We start from the raw sequence: 15,576 nt of genomic DNA, 5'->3' as shown, positions 1-15,576 counted from the left end.
CACACATCATTTATTATTCTCTCTTTCTTATTCATTAACACTCGTTCTCTCATGACTCCTGTGACTTGGCCGCCTAAAATCTTTCCTCCATTGTGCAGCTGTCTTTGCCGGAGTCCAGGTCGTTACTGGAGACTAGAGTGAACATTGATGTCGCCTAAGCCTCAGCGAGCCTCCAATGTACCGGATCTCTCTCTCTCTCTCTCTCTCTCTCTCTCTAACTTGGTAATAACTTATTCGTTTTATAAGTATATTATTTTTTTAAACTTTTTAGGTTTGAAATATTGATTATGATTGGAAATTGTTTTCATTTGTTACAAAATCCAATTGTTACTTTGTAATTAGATTGATGATTTTTTTTGATGATTTAGTGTTAGCGTTCTTAATTTTCCTTTTGGTTTGTGCTTTCTAATACGAAAAAGATTATAGATAGTTTATTTTCATGGAATGTTTGCTTTTGCTTGCTAAATTTTCTGTAGGGGAGTTTGTAAATGTATGGTATTACTATGCATTTAGCAAATCGATTCTCCATTTTATTACCATCCTGAAATAGAAGATAAAACTATGTAGGTTGTTATACATGTTATTTGTATTAATAAAAGTTGTGATAACTTAGAAGATGAATCCATGAAAGCTAAAATGGTGACTTTTATGTAACCCATTAAAGAAATAAGAAACCTTTTTTTTAATAATCTTGCTTTATTTAATTTGCAACCATTTGGACTCTTGGTAAATTAAATGAAAGTGGAAAAGAATCTTGGAGCAATGAAGGAGAAACACACGTGACTGTCATTGATGGAATCTCTAGTCGAATCAAACATTTATTCATTTAGTATTATATCACTTGCTATTAGTTTTTGAGTATTGTTTTTTTTATAGAGAGGAGGCAACTGGGGTAACTGGATCTCTTGCAATAGGTGTAGCATACTTTGGTGTCATCAAATCGACCAAAAAATGGATTGAAGAAACACATGTGAATCTTAGAGGTCCCTAGGCTAATATGGAAAGATAATGGACCAAAGGGACTATATAAAGGATCGGTTGGGTCTCATGTTTCAATTGTTGCGTTTGAGGTAGGTGAATTGGTCTGAATACAAGTCTTAATCGGAGATGGTGTATTGTTAGGGGAATTGATAAGATATGATGAAATAGTTTTTGTATTACATTTATTTAAACATGGGAATGATTATTATTATTTGACATACTATATCTTTTTAAATGGATTGTCTTTTTTTTTTTTTTTAATGATATGCTATTTTATATTTTGAGACAATAATTGTCATCTAATTTGGAAATTATTAAATCCATTTAAAAAAATATTTTTTTAAAACCTTTAAAATTGTCTTTCTTTATGACACGAGCTTTAATGATACGCACTGTGTGCGTAAATGCGCGTCGTAAGGTTACGACACATAAATGCGTGCGGTCTTCCTTTATGATAGGCCCTTCATTGACACGCATTTGCGTGTCATATGTATCCTTCTATGACACGCAATTCTTGTCATTAAAGGATATTTTTCTATTAGTGTATTTATCTAAAAATTAAGGTCCAGAATTTTAACTTTGTTACAGAAGATGCAAGCACAAATGAAAACTTAATAAAAATACAATAATTGCATATTAGGCTCAAATAGACTGCAACATATAAGTTTTAACACCAAAATGGGTAAAAATGTGCTAAATCAGGAAGATTTCATATATATTTGTCGATGATTTGTATTAAATCCTTAATGAACTGGAAGCCAACGTTGAATAGCTAATAATGCTTGTATGTATTTATACATTTGAGACATGCATAACTATTAGATGTCGGTTTGAAACTAAATATCATGTTGTTTTGAGACTAATCTAATGTTTTGTTACTATAGTTTCAATCTCTCGTGTAAATATGTGTTATGTTCACTGGTAGATACATGTTCATCCCATTCATGATACCATTTTTTTCTTGGTTTTTTTCAATAAATCCGTTAAATTTAAGAAAAAAACTATAACAAATATAAATATTCAGTTATCACCATTAAATGGTAATTTCTTATGTAGCCTCTTTAAAGAGGTTCCTCGTCCTCAAACGACATCTTCAATTTCACACCTATAGTAAATTGCAGTCACAACATCAATCCTATGATGAATTTACTTTCCCTTCCAAATTTCAAGAAATCAGTCAAGATCCCAACCTTTTCTTTTTATGATAACTTTTAATTAACATTAAGAATGTGATTGCTAAAAATATAATTGTACATAATATAATAATGGATAAAGTATAATGAATTAAGAATAAATAATCTTGAAAAACAAATTGTAGGTTTCCTTCCTATATTTCTTTATTTAATACAAGTAGAGTTGCATTTGATCCATTTCTTATAAATCTCTTATTCGTGCAAGTGATGCTTTCATTTAAAGGGAAAACCGAGGAAGGAGAGGGAAATCACAATTTTAGATTAACTGATTGAATTTAGTAATGAAACTTAATGAAAAGAAGATCTTTGGGGGAATTTGCATCCGGTTTTATCATCATTAAGTGTTACCACCGAAATAGGTAAAAAAGTTGGTAATTTAGTGAGATTTCATATGTGTTTGTCGATGAGATTGTTACTTGAGGAGTCTGGTGTTCCTTTCCATTTCATGGTCGCTATAGAGACAAAGCATGGACTCCTGTTGCGGAGTGGCTTCAAGGAAAGACTTCATAATAACTTTAGGTGTAAGTTGTACTAAAAAGATAAACAAGTACTATTTGTGTTAAAACTATAGTCTAGAATTTAACTTTGTTATAGAACATGCGAGCAAATATGAAAACTAAAACGAAATACAATAATTGCATATTGGGCTCAAATAGACATCAACATATAAGTGTTAACACCTAAACAGGTACAAATTTGCTATATTAGCGGGATTTTATATATCTTTGTTTATGATCTTTACTAAATCGTTGATCAATTAGAAGTCTATCATTATTGGTTCCCTTCACAAATGGATATATAGGTATATATTTATATATATGAGACATATGTAACTACTATATTTTGGTTTGACACTAAATATCATGTTGTTTTCAGACTAATGTAATGTTTTGTTACGATAATTTCAATCCTCGTGTAGATATCCATTATGTTCGCATGGTAGATAAATGTTCATCCCATTGATGATACCATTTTTTTCTTGATTTCTTTCAATGAATCCGTTAAATTAAGAAACAAAAATCTATAACATATATAAATATTCAATTATCAACATTACAAGGTTATGACTAAGACAAATTGTTTTAACTGCTGTTATTCCCTATAAACATGCATTTTAGATTGCAACACATTTGAGAACTCAAAAAAACAAATAATGGTAAATTTCTTAGTTACCCTCTTTAAGGAGTGTCCTCGTCCTCAAACGTCATCTTCGGTTTCACACCTACAGTAAATTATAACATCTATGTACTTGTTCAAGCCTATCACAAATTTACTTTCCCTATTAAATTTCAAGAACTCAATCAAGATCCCAACCACTCCGAAGAAATCAATATTTGCCGACTTTTAATCAACTTTAAGAATGTGATAGTTAAGAAATATAATTGTACATGATATAATAATAATGTTCTGAATGAACCAAAAATAAATAATCTCAAACAACATATTGTAGCTATCCTTCCCATATTTTTCTATTCAATGTACATAGAGTTGAGTTTGATCCATTTCATATAAATCTCCATTCCGTACAAGTGATGTTTTCATTTAAAGGGGAAGCCGAGGAGGGAGAGGGAAACCAATCTTTTGGATAAATTGGACGAATTTGGTAATAAAACTAAATGAAAAGGAAGATGTTAGGGGAATTTGCATACAGTTGTATCATCAATAAGTTTTAACACCGAAATGGGCAAAACGTTGATAATTTAGCGAGATTTCATATATATTTGTCGACGATATGTATTAAATCGTTAATCAGTTGGTAGTCCGCCGGTGCTGATGGTTCCCTTTACCGACAGATATATAATTAGTTTTAGTTTTAATTAGTTTTAAGGATTTTATTTTCCCTTATTAACAATTAAAACAAATTTATATTAGGTATGATGTCAACCACCGGTCCAAATATGACAAATTTGCTACTTTTGATTTGCCAGACGTATAGAAAAAAAAACCCACCGCTCCTGCCCTTGTCCAGAAGAATAATGTTAGTTGGCACGCGTCAATAGATATTGGTGCATCCATTAGCCATCATGACATCCTTCAGTAACAAGGATGGTTCCTATTGAAAACTGTCAACGCAGCCACACCTCTCTATATAAACGATATCAGTACTACTTCTCACAAACATAACATCTCTCTCTCTCTCTCTCTCTCTCTCTCTCTCTCTCTCTCTCCATACAAACAATAATGGCAAAGTCGAACTCTAATCTTTGTGCAGTTGTTCTTTTAATATCAATTCTAATAGTAGCAGTATCAGCAGGGAGTTTTTACGATGACATGGACATCAGTTTTGGGGGTGAACGTGCTAAAATTCTGAATGGAGGTCAGGATCTTTCACTTTCACTCGACCAATACTCTGGATCGGGTTTCCAGTCGAAGCACGAGTACCTGTTTGGAAGGTTCGACATGCAACTCAAACTAGTACCAGGCAATTCTGCTGGCACCGTCACCACATTCTACGTGAGTACCATCGATCGGTTCCAATCTTGAATTTCATATCTGAATTAAATATATATATTGTGATCACTCATTTGTATTAATCTTTTAAAGGCTGATAATAACCATGTCTTTGTATTAAATCACATTAGTTGTCATCACAAGGTGCGGGTCACGATGAGATCGACTTCGAGTTCTTGGGCAACTCCACGGGAAACCCTTACACAATTCACACCAATGTGTATTCACAAGGGAAAGGAAACAAAGAACAGCAGTTCCACCTTTGGTTTGACCCTACCGCAGCCTTCCACACCTATACCATCGTATGGAACAGTCTAAGAATTATGTAAGTCACGCATCCAACATAAACATTAATTGGTTCTCTTCCTTTCTCATGTTTTTCTGCTGTTCCTATATAAAGCTCTTTGTCTCTTCAGTTTCTTGATAGATAACATACCAGTAAGGGTGTTCAATAACAATGATGCTGCTGGAGTCCCATTTCCCAAGAGCCAACCCATGGGGGTTTATGCCAGCCTGTGGAACGCGGATGACTGGGCAACCCAAGGTGGGCGTGTGAAGACCGACTGGACTAATGCGCCTTTCACCGCGTTATACAGGAAATTCAATGCCAATGCCAAAAAAGTTGGTCCCAATTCAGTATCTACAAGCTCAATAAATGATGACCAGTCATGGAGTACCCAAGGACTTGATGCAGCTGGCCGAAATAGGATCCGATGGGTGCAAACCAAGCACATGATCTACAACTACTGCAACGACCGCAAACGGTTTCCCAATGGTATTTCAGCGGAATGCAAGACCTCTAGATTCCTTTAAGCCTGCTTACTAACTTGATATCCATATTTTTTATTCTTTATTGATCGATTTCTGATCTTCATGATTATTTATTCTTTGATTCATTGTAAACATTCAAATTGAAAATACAAATAAATACACAAGTATAAGATTCCATGTACACTTTAAAAACGCATTGTCTAACAGCACACTACAATAATTGAAATATCTTTTTCGTTCATATCTAATTATATAGTTTAGTTGGTCAAAATCGAAAGTCATTAGTAAAAACATTATAATTTCTAAAATCCTTTTTTTTTCGACACTACATACAAACTTCATTATGTGTAGAATTAACAACAAAAAATGATCCTAGAGGTCTATCATTGTTTTCGATAGGAAACATTGTATGTGGAAGAAATGGCTAAAGTCTCGTATGCCTTAGTTAATTGTAACTTCATGTATATATGATACGTTATGCACTAGATCTTAAATTGTAATGTAGTGGGAGGCGGTAGCAGGTTTATGTCAAATACAAGAAAAAAATTAGGAAGGGATGAAGTGGTCGTTATGCTATTTGAAAAGCACTTATGTGGTTACCTTACCTTTCAGAAGAAAGAAACTAGTCATAGAAGGCTTCAGTGATGTAGATAAGAGATGTTCTAGATATTTAGGGAAAACCATAACAGGGTTTTTGTATACCATTGCGGGTATAACCATCAGTTGGATATCCACACTTTGGAAAGAGTATTCATCTATTAACCATAGAAGCATAATGAATGGAAATTGAAAAAATTATCCTTAGAACTTATTTGGTTGAAAATTTTCATATATTTGGGCAAAAAAAGACTGTGTCCTACTTTATTAAAACCATAGTGCATTTCACCTTTCAAAGAATCTAATCATTCATGATAGAACAAAGTATGTGTAGATGAAGTAACGGTTTATCAAACAATCAATTAGCCATTGGACTCGGAACCCAAAGAAGATCCTTGGTACTAAGAATCTAGTAGACATGTTTTCCAAGGCAATCATGATACAGAAGTTGAATCTATGTAAAGCGTCAATTGGTTTCTAGATACTTGGAAAGATAGTTGGAAAGAAGGAAGGCCTATAGAGAGATGTGGTTAACAAAGATTAAGTTTAGGTGGCAGAAGATTGGTTGATTATTTTCCACCTGGGATATTGTGAGTTGAGGAGCCTGATCTTTCTTTCAACCACATTGTCGCTATGAAGACAAAGGAAAGGGCTCCTATTACTGAGTTGCTACAACGAAAGACTTCTCGGTAACTTTAGGTGTAAGTTGTACTAAAAAGATTAAAAAGTACTATCACTACTAAAAAACAGCACTTTAATGGCATGCGAACCATGGCACACAATGATTTATGATACATAAAACTCCCCGTGATACTCCAACTACCCGATGAATTGGTTATTCCTAAACGAGTCATGAAGGGTGTAACGAACATATTCTGTCTCCACATTGGATCAAGAACAGGGTCAGAAGGATCAAAAACTGCTAATTCATACAGGGCCATAGAACCGGCCCAACCAGCAACCAAAGCTGTATGCATTATATGAAAAGAAAGCAAGCATCCGGGATCATTCAATACAACGGTATGAACACGATACGAAGGCAAACCCATGAAAATACCCCTTGATGAAAGAAAAAAGACACTACATAACTTTATTGCATTGGAAATATACTATGGCTATGTGATGGACCCCCTCTTTAGTGGATTATTTCAACGCAAGGGTTCAGCTCTCCCAAAATTTGAAGCATTTAGGAGACAAACTTTTGCGTGCCCTAAAATTAATGTCACAAAACAACATTGAGGGTACCTATCAAAAAAAGTATGTCGTATAAGCATGTCATTTTGTAAGTTTTCATGAGGAATGACACACGTTTTCCATCCTTTAATAACTAGCGGGGGGGGGGGGGTGGGTTGAAAACCCGAAAATATTAAAAAACCTCGGCGCCTGCCTTGTTCTCTAATCACCTCCCATTCGTCATTTTGATGTCTATGATGCGTCTCCTCCTTCTTCTGTACAAACATCATCCGAAGAAAACCCAATGACATTTCGCGGTTGTGCATCTCCCTTTCTTCTTTTTGCAGCTCTACAAAATGTTTAGGTTTATAGGGTTCATTAAATCTCGTCCTTTACACACATCATTTATTATTCTCTCTTTCTTATTCATTAACACTCGTTCTCTCATGACTCTTGTGACTTGGCCGCCTAAAATCTTTCCTCCATTGTGCAGCTGTCTTTGCCGGAGTCCAGGTCGTTACTGGAGACTAGAGTGAACATTGATGTCGCCTAAGCCTCAGCGAGCCTCCAATGTACCGGATCTCTCTCTCTCTCTCTCTAACTTGGTAATAACTTATTCGTTTTATAAGTATATTATTTTTTTAAACTTTTTAGGTTTGAAATATTGATTATGATTGGAAATTGTTTTCATTTGTTACAAAATCCAATTGTTACTTTGTAATTAGATTGATGATTTTTTTTTGATGATTTAGTGTTAGCGTTCTTAATTTTCCTTTTGGTTTGTGCTTTCTAATACGAAAAAGATTATAGATAGTTTATTTTCATGGAATGTTTGCTTTTGCTTGCTAAATTTTCTGTAGGGGAGTTTGTAAATGTATGGTATTACTATGCATTTAGCAAATCGATTCTCCATTTTATTACCATCCTGAAATAGAAGATAAAACTATGTAGGTTGTTATACATGTTATTTGTATTAATAAAAGTTGTGATAACTTAGAAGATGAATCCATGAAAGCTAAAATGGTGACTTTTATGTAACCCATTAAAGAAATAAGAAACCTTTTTTTTAATAATCTTGCTTTATTTAATTTGCAACCATTTGGACTCTTGGTAAATTAAATGAAAGTGGAAAAGAATCTTGGAGCAATGAAGGAGAAACACACGTGACTGTCATTGATGGAATCTCTAGTCGAATCAAACATTTATTCATTTAGTATTATATCACTTGCTATTAGTTTTTGAGTATTGTTTTTTTTATAGAGAGGAGGCAACTGGGGTAACTGGATCTCTTGCAATAGGTGTAGCATACTTTGGTGTCATCAAATCGACCAAAAAATGGATTGAAGAAACACATGTGAATCTTAGAGGTCCCTAGGCTAATATGGAAAGATAATGGACCAAAGGGACTATATAAAGGATCGGTTGGGTCTCATGTTTCAATTGTTGCGTTTGAGGTAGGTGAATTGGTCTGAATACAAGTCTTAATCGGAGATGGTGTATTGTTAGGGGAATTGATAAGATATGATGAAATAGTTTTTGTATTACATTTATTTAAACATGGGAATGATTATTATTATTTGACATACTATATCTTTTTAAATGGATTGTCTTTTTTTTTTTTTTTTTAATGATATGCTATTTTATATTTTGAGACAATAATTGTCATCTAATTTGGAAATTATTAAATCCATTTAAAAAAATATTTTTTTAAAACCTTTAAAATTGTCTTTCTTTATGACACGAGCTTTAATGATACGCACTATGTGCGTAAATGCGCGTCGTAAGGTTACGACACATAAATGCGTGCGGTCTTCCTTTATGATAGGCCCTTCATTGACACGCATTTGCGTGTCATATGTATCCTTCTATGACACGCAATTCTTGTCATTAAAGGATATTTTTCTATTAGTGTATTTATCTAAAAATTAAGGTCCAGAATTTTAACTTTGTTACAGAAGATGCAAGCACAAATGAAAACTTAATAAAAATACAATAATTGCATATTAGGCTCAAATAGACTGCAACATATAAGTTTTAACACCAAAATGGGTAAAAATGTGCTAAATCAGGAAGATTTCATATATATTTGTCGATGATTTGTATTAAATCCTTAATGAACTGGAAGCCAACGTTGAATAGCTAATAATGCTTGTATGTATTTATACATTTGAGACATGCATAACTATTAGATGTCGGTTTGAAACTAAATATCATGTTGTTTTGAGACTAATCTAATGTTTTGTTACTATAGTTTCAATCTCTCGTGTAAATATGTGTTATGTTCACTGGTAGATACATGTTCATCCCATTCATGATACCATTTTTTTCTTGGTTTTTTTCAATAAATCCGTTAAATTTAAGAAAAAAACTATAACAAATATAAATATTCAGTTATCACCATTAAATGGTAATTTCTTATGTAGCCTCTTTAAAGAGGTTCCTCGTCCTCAAACGACATCTTCAATTTCACACCTATAGTAAATTGCAGTCACAACATCAATCCTATGATGAATTTACTTTCCCTTCCAAATTTCAAGAAATCAGTCAAGATCCCAACCTTTTCTTTTTATGATAACTTTTAATTAACATTAAGAATGTGATTGCTAAAAATATAATTGTACATAATATAATAATGGATAAAGTATAATGAATTAAGAATAAATAATCTTGAAAAACAAATTGTAGGTTTCCTTCCTATATTTCTTTATTTAATACAAGTAGAGTTGCATTTGATCCATTTCTTATAAATCTCTTATTCGTGCAAGTGATGCTTTCATTTAAAGGGAAAACCGAGGAAGGAGAGGGAAATCACAATTTTAGATTAACTGATTGAATTTAGTAATGAAACTTAATGAAAAGAAGATCTTTGGGGGAATTTGCATCCGGTTTTATCATCATTAAGTGTTACCACCGAAATAGGTAAAAAAGTTGGTAATTTAGTGAGATTTCATATGTGTTTGTCGATGAGATTGTTACTTGAGGAGTCTGGTGTTCCTTTCCATTTCATGGTCGCTATAGAGACAAAGCATGGACTCCTGTTGCGGAGTGGCTTCAAGGAAAGACTTCATAATAACTTTAGGTGTAAGTTGTACTAAAAAGATAAACAAGTACTATTTGTGTTAAAACTATAGTCTAGAATTTAACTTTGTTATAGAACATGCGAGCAAATATGAAAACTAAAACGAAATACAATAATTGCATATTGGGCTCAAATAGACATCAACATATAAGTGTTAACACCTAAACAGGTACAAATTTGCTATATTAGCGGGATTTTATATATCTTTGTTTATGATCTTTACTAAATCGTTGATCAATTAGAAGTCTATCATTATTGGTTCCCTTCACAAATGGATATATAGGTATATATTTATATATATGAGACATATGTAACTACTATATTTTGGTTTGACACTAAATATCATGTTGTTTTCAGACTAATGTAATGTTTTGTTACGATAATTTCAATCCTCGTGTAGATATCCATTATGTTCGCATGGTAGATAAATGTTCATCCCATTGATGATACCATTTTTTTCTTGATTTCTTTCAATGAATCCGTTAAATTAAGAAACAAAAATCTATAACATATATAAATATTCAATTATCAACATTACAAGGTTATGACTAAGACAAATTGTTTTAACTGCTGTTATTCCCTATAAACATGCATTTTAGATTGCAACACATTTGAGAACTCAAAAAAACAAATAATGGTAAATTTCTTAGTTACCCTCTTTAAGGAGTGTCCTCGTCCTCAAACGTCATCTTCGGTTTCACACCTACAGTAAATTATAACATCTATGTACTTGTTCAAGCCTATCACAAATTTACTTTCCCTATTAAATTTCAAGAACTCAATCAAGATCCCAACCACTCCGAAGAAATCAATATTTGCCGACTTTTAATCAACTTTAAGAATGTGATAGTTAAGAAATATAATTGTACATGATATAATAATAATGTTCTGAATGAACCAAAAATAAATAATCTCAAACAACATATTGTAGCTATCCTTCCCATATTTTTCTATTCAATGTACATAGAGTTGAGTTTGATCCATTTCATATAAATCTCCATTCCGTACAAGTGATGTTTTCATTTAAAGGGGAAGCCGAGGAGGGAGAGGGAAACCAATCTTTTGGATAAATTGGACGAATTTGGTAATAAAACTAAATGAAAAGGAAGATGTTAGGGGAATTTGCATACAGTTGTATCATCAATAAGTTTTAACACCGAAATGGGCAAAACGTTGATAATTTAGCGAGATTTCATATATATTTGTCGACGATATGTATTAAATCGTTAATCAGTTGGTAGTCCGCCGGTGCTGATGGTTCCCTTTACCGACAGATATATAATTAGTTTTAGTTTTAATTAGTTTTAAGGATTTTATTTTCCCTTATTAACAATTAAAACAAATTTATATTAGGTATGATGTCAACCACCGGTCCAAATATGACAAATTTGCTACTTTTGATTTGCCAGACGTATAGAAAAAAAAACCCACCGCTCCTGCCCTTGTCCAGAAGAATAATGTTAGTTGGCACGCGTCAATAGATATTGGTGCATCCATTAGCCATCATGACATCCTTCAGTAACAAGGATGGTTCCTATTGAAAACTGTCAACGCAGCCACACCTCTCTATATAAACGATATCAGTACTACTTCTCACAAACATAACATCTCTCTCTCTCTCTCTCTCTCTCTCTCTCTCTCTCCATACAAACAATAATGGCAAAGTCGAACTCTAATCTTTGTGCAGTTGTTCTTTTAATATCAATTCTAATAGTAGCAGTATCAGCAGGGAGTTTTTACGATGACATGGACATCAGTTTTGGGGGTGAACGTGCTAAAATTCTGAATGGAGGTCAGGATCTTTCACTTTCACTCGACCAATACTCTGGATCGGGTTTCCAGTCGAAGCACGAGTACCTGTTTGGAAGGTTCGACATGCAACTCAAACTAGTACCAGGCAATTCTGCTGGCACCGTCACCACATTCTACGTGAGTACCATCGATCGGTTCCAATCTTGAATTTCATATCTGAATTAAATATATATATTGTGATCACTCATTTGTATTAATCTTTTAAAGGCTGATAATAACCATGTCTTTGTATTAAATCACATTAGTTGTCATCACAAGGTGCGGGTCACGATGAGATCGACTTCGAGTTCTTGGGCAACTCCACGGGAAACCCTTACACAATTCACACCAATGTGTATTCACAAGGGAAAGGAAACAAAGAACAGCAGTTCCACCTTTGGTTTGACCCTACCGCAGCCTTCCACACCTATACCATCGTATGGAACAGTCTAAGAATTATGTAAGTCACGCATCCAACATAAACATTAATTGGTTCTCTTCCTTTCTCATGTTTTTCTGCTGTTCCTATATAAAGCTCTTTGTCTCTTCAGTTTCTTGATAGATAACATACCAGTAAGGGTGTTCAATAACAATGATGCTGCTGGAGTCCCATTTCCCAAGAGCCAACCCATGGGGGTTTATGCCAGCCTGTGGAACGCGGATGACTGGGCAACCCAAGGTGGGCGTGTGTGTGAAGACCGACTGGACTAATGCGCCTTTCACCGCGTTATACAGGAAATTCAATGCCAATGCCAAAAAAGTTGGTCCCAATTCAGTATCTACAAGCTCAATAAATGATGACCAGTCATGGAGTACCCAAGGACTTGATGCAGCTGGCCGAAATAGGATCCGATGGGTGCAAACCAAGCACATGATCTACAACTACTGCAACGACCGCAAACGGTTTCCCAATGGTATTTCAGCGGAATGCAAGACCTCTAGATTCCTTTAAGCCTGCTTACTAACTTGATATCCATATTTTTTATTCTTTATTGATCGATTTCTGATCTTCATGATTATTTATTCTTTGATTCATTGTAAACATTCAAATTGAAAATACAAATAAATACACAAGTATAAGATTCCATGTACACTTTAAAAACGCATTGTCTAACAGCACACTACAATAATTGAAATATCTTTTTCGTTCATATCTAATTATATAGTTTAGTTGGTCAAAATCGAAAGTCATTAGTAAAAACATTATAATTTCTAAAATCCTTTTTTTTTCGACACTACATACAAACTTCATTATGTGTAGAATTAACAACAAAAAATGATCCTAGAGGTCTATCATTGTTTTCGATAGGAAACATTGTATGTGGAAGAAATGGCTAAAGTCTCGTATGCCTTAGTTAATTGTAACTTCATGTATATATGATACGTTATGCACTAGATCTTAAATTGTAATGTAGTGGGAGGCGGTAGCAGGTTTATGTCAAATACAAGAAAAAAATTAGGAAGGGATGAAGTGGTCGTTATGCTATTTGAAAAGCACTTATGTGGTTACCTTACCTTTCAGAAGAAAGAAACTAGTCATAGAAGGCTTCAGTGATGTAGATAAGAGATGTTCTAGATATTTAGGGAAAACCATAACAGGGTTTTTGTATACCATTGCGGGTATAACCATCAGTTGGATATCCACACTTTGGAAAGAGTATTCATCTATTAACCATAGAAGCATAATGAATGGAAATTGAAAAAATTATCCTTAGAACTTATTTGGTTGAAAATTTTCATATATTTGGGCAAAAAAAGACTGTGTCCTACTTTATTAAAACCATAGTGCATTTCACCTTTCAAAGAATCTAATCATTCATGATAGAACAAAGTATGTGTAGATGAAGTAACGGTTTATCAAACAATCAATTAGCCATTGGACTCGGAACCCAAAGAAGATCCTTGGTACTAAGAATCTAGTAGACATGTTTTCCAAGGCAATCATGATACAGAAGTTGAATCTATGTAAAGCGTCAATTGGTTTCTAGATACTTGGAAAGATAGTTGGAAAGAAGGAAGGCCTATAGAGAGATGTGGTTAACAAAGATTAAGTTTAGGTGGCAGAAGATTGGTTGATTATTTTCCACCTGGGATATTGTGAGTTGAGGAGCCTGATCTTTCTTTCAACCACATTGTCGCTATGAAGACAAAGGAAAGGGCTCCTATTACTGAGTTGCTACAACGAAAGACTTCTCGGTAACTTTAGGTGTAAGTTGTACTAAAAAGATTAAAAAGTACTATCACTACTAAAAAACAGCACTTTAATGGCATGCGAACCATGGCACACAATGATTTATGATACATAAAACTCCCCGTGATACTCCAACTACCCGATGAATTGGTTATTCCTAAACGAGTCATGAAGGGTGTAACGAACATATTCTGTCTCCACATTGGATCAAGAACAGGGTCAGAAGGATCAAAAACTGCTAATTCATACAGGGCCATAGAACCGGCCCAACCAGCAACCAAAGCTGTATGCATTATATGAAAAGAAAGCAAGCATCCGGGATCATTCAATACAACGGTATGAACACGATACGAAGGCAAACCCATGAAAATACCCCTTGATGAAAGAAAAAAGACACTACATAACTTTATTGCATTGGAAATATACTATGGCTATGTGATGGACCCCCTCTTTAGTGGATTATTTCAACGCAAGGGTTCAGCTCTCCCAAAATTTGAAGCATTTAGGAGACAAACTTTTGCGTGCCCTAAAATTAATGTCACAAAACAACATTGAGGGTACCTATCAAAAAAAGTATGTCGTATAAGCATGTCATTTTGTAAGTTTTCATGAGGAATGACACACGTTTTCCATCCTTTAATAACTAGCGGGGGGGGGGGGGTGGGTTGAAAACCCGAAAATATTAAAAAACCTCGGCGCCTTGTTCTCTAATCACCTCCCATTCGTCATTTTGATGTCTATGATGCGTCTCCTCCTTCTTCTGTACAAACATCATCCGAAGAAAACCCAATGACATTTCGCGGTTGTGCATCTCCCTTTCTTCTTTTTGCAGCTCTACAAAATGTTTAGGTTTATAGGGTTCATTAAATCTCGTCCTTTACACACATCATTTATTATTCTCTCTTTCTTATTCATTAACACTCGTTCTCTCATGACTCCTGTGACTTGGCCGCCTAAAATCTTTCCTCCATTGTGCAGCTGTCTTTGCCGGAGTCCAGGTCGTTACTGGAGACTAGAGTGAACATTGATGTCGCCTAAGCCTCAGCGAGCCTCCAATGTACCGGATCTCTCTCTCTCTCTCTCTCTAACTTGGTAATAACTTATTCGTTTTATAAGTATATTATTTTTTTAAACTTTTTAGGTTTGAAATATTGATTATGATTGGAAATTGTTTTCATTTGTTACAAAATCCAATTGTTACTTTGTAATTAGATTGATGATTTTTTTTTGATGATTTAGTGTTAGCGTTCTTAATTTTCCTTTTGGTTTGTGCTTTCTAATACGAAAAAGATTATAGATAGTTTATTTTCATGGAATGTTTGCTTTTGCTTGCTAAATTTTCTGTAGGG

General features: G+C 34.0%; 2 pseudogenes; both read left to right on the top strand.

The window, feature by feature from the left end:
- The first annotated feature begins 4,322 nt into the window (after positions 1-4,322).
- LOC145062108 (xyloglucan endotransglucosylase/hydrolase 2-like) lies at positions 4,323-5,577 on the top strand (annotated as a pseudogene).
- A 6,290-nt stretch (positions 5,578-11,867) lies between these two features.
- Positions 11,868-13,127, top strand: LOC145062037 (xyloglucan endotransglucosylase/hydrolase 2-like; annotated as a pseudogene).
- Positions 13,128-15,576: the final 2,449 nt, after the last annotated feature.

The sequence above is a fragment of the Lactuca serriola genome, chromosome 7 (genome assembly GCF_051521515.1).
Source record: "Lactuca serriola cultivar US96UC23 chromosome 7, Lser_US96UC23_V15, whole genome shotgun sequence".
Classification (NCBI taxonomy): Eukaryota; Viridiplantae; Streptophyta; class Magnoliopsida; order Asterales; family Asteraceae; genus Lactuca; species Lactuca serriola.
Note: the sequence above shows the minus strand (reverse complement) of the source record. Positions and strands in the feature narration are given on the sequence as shown.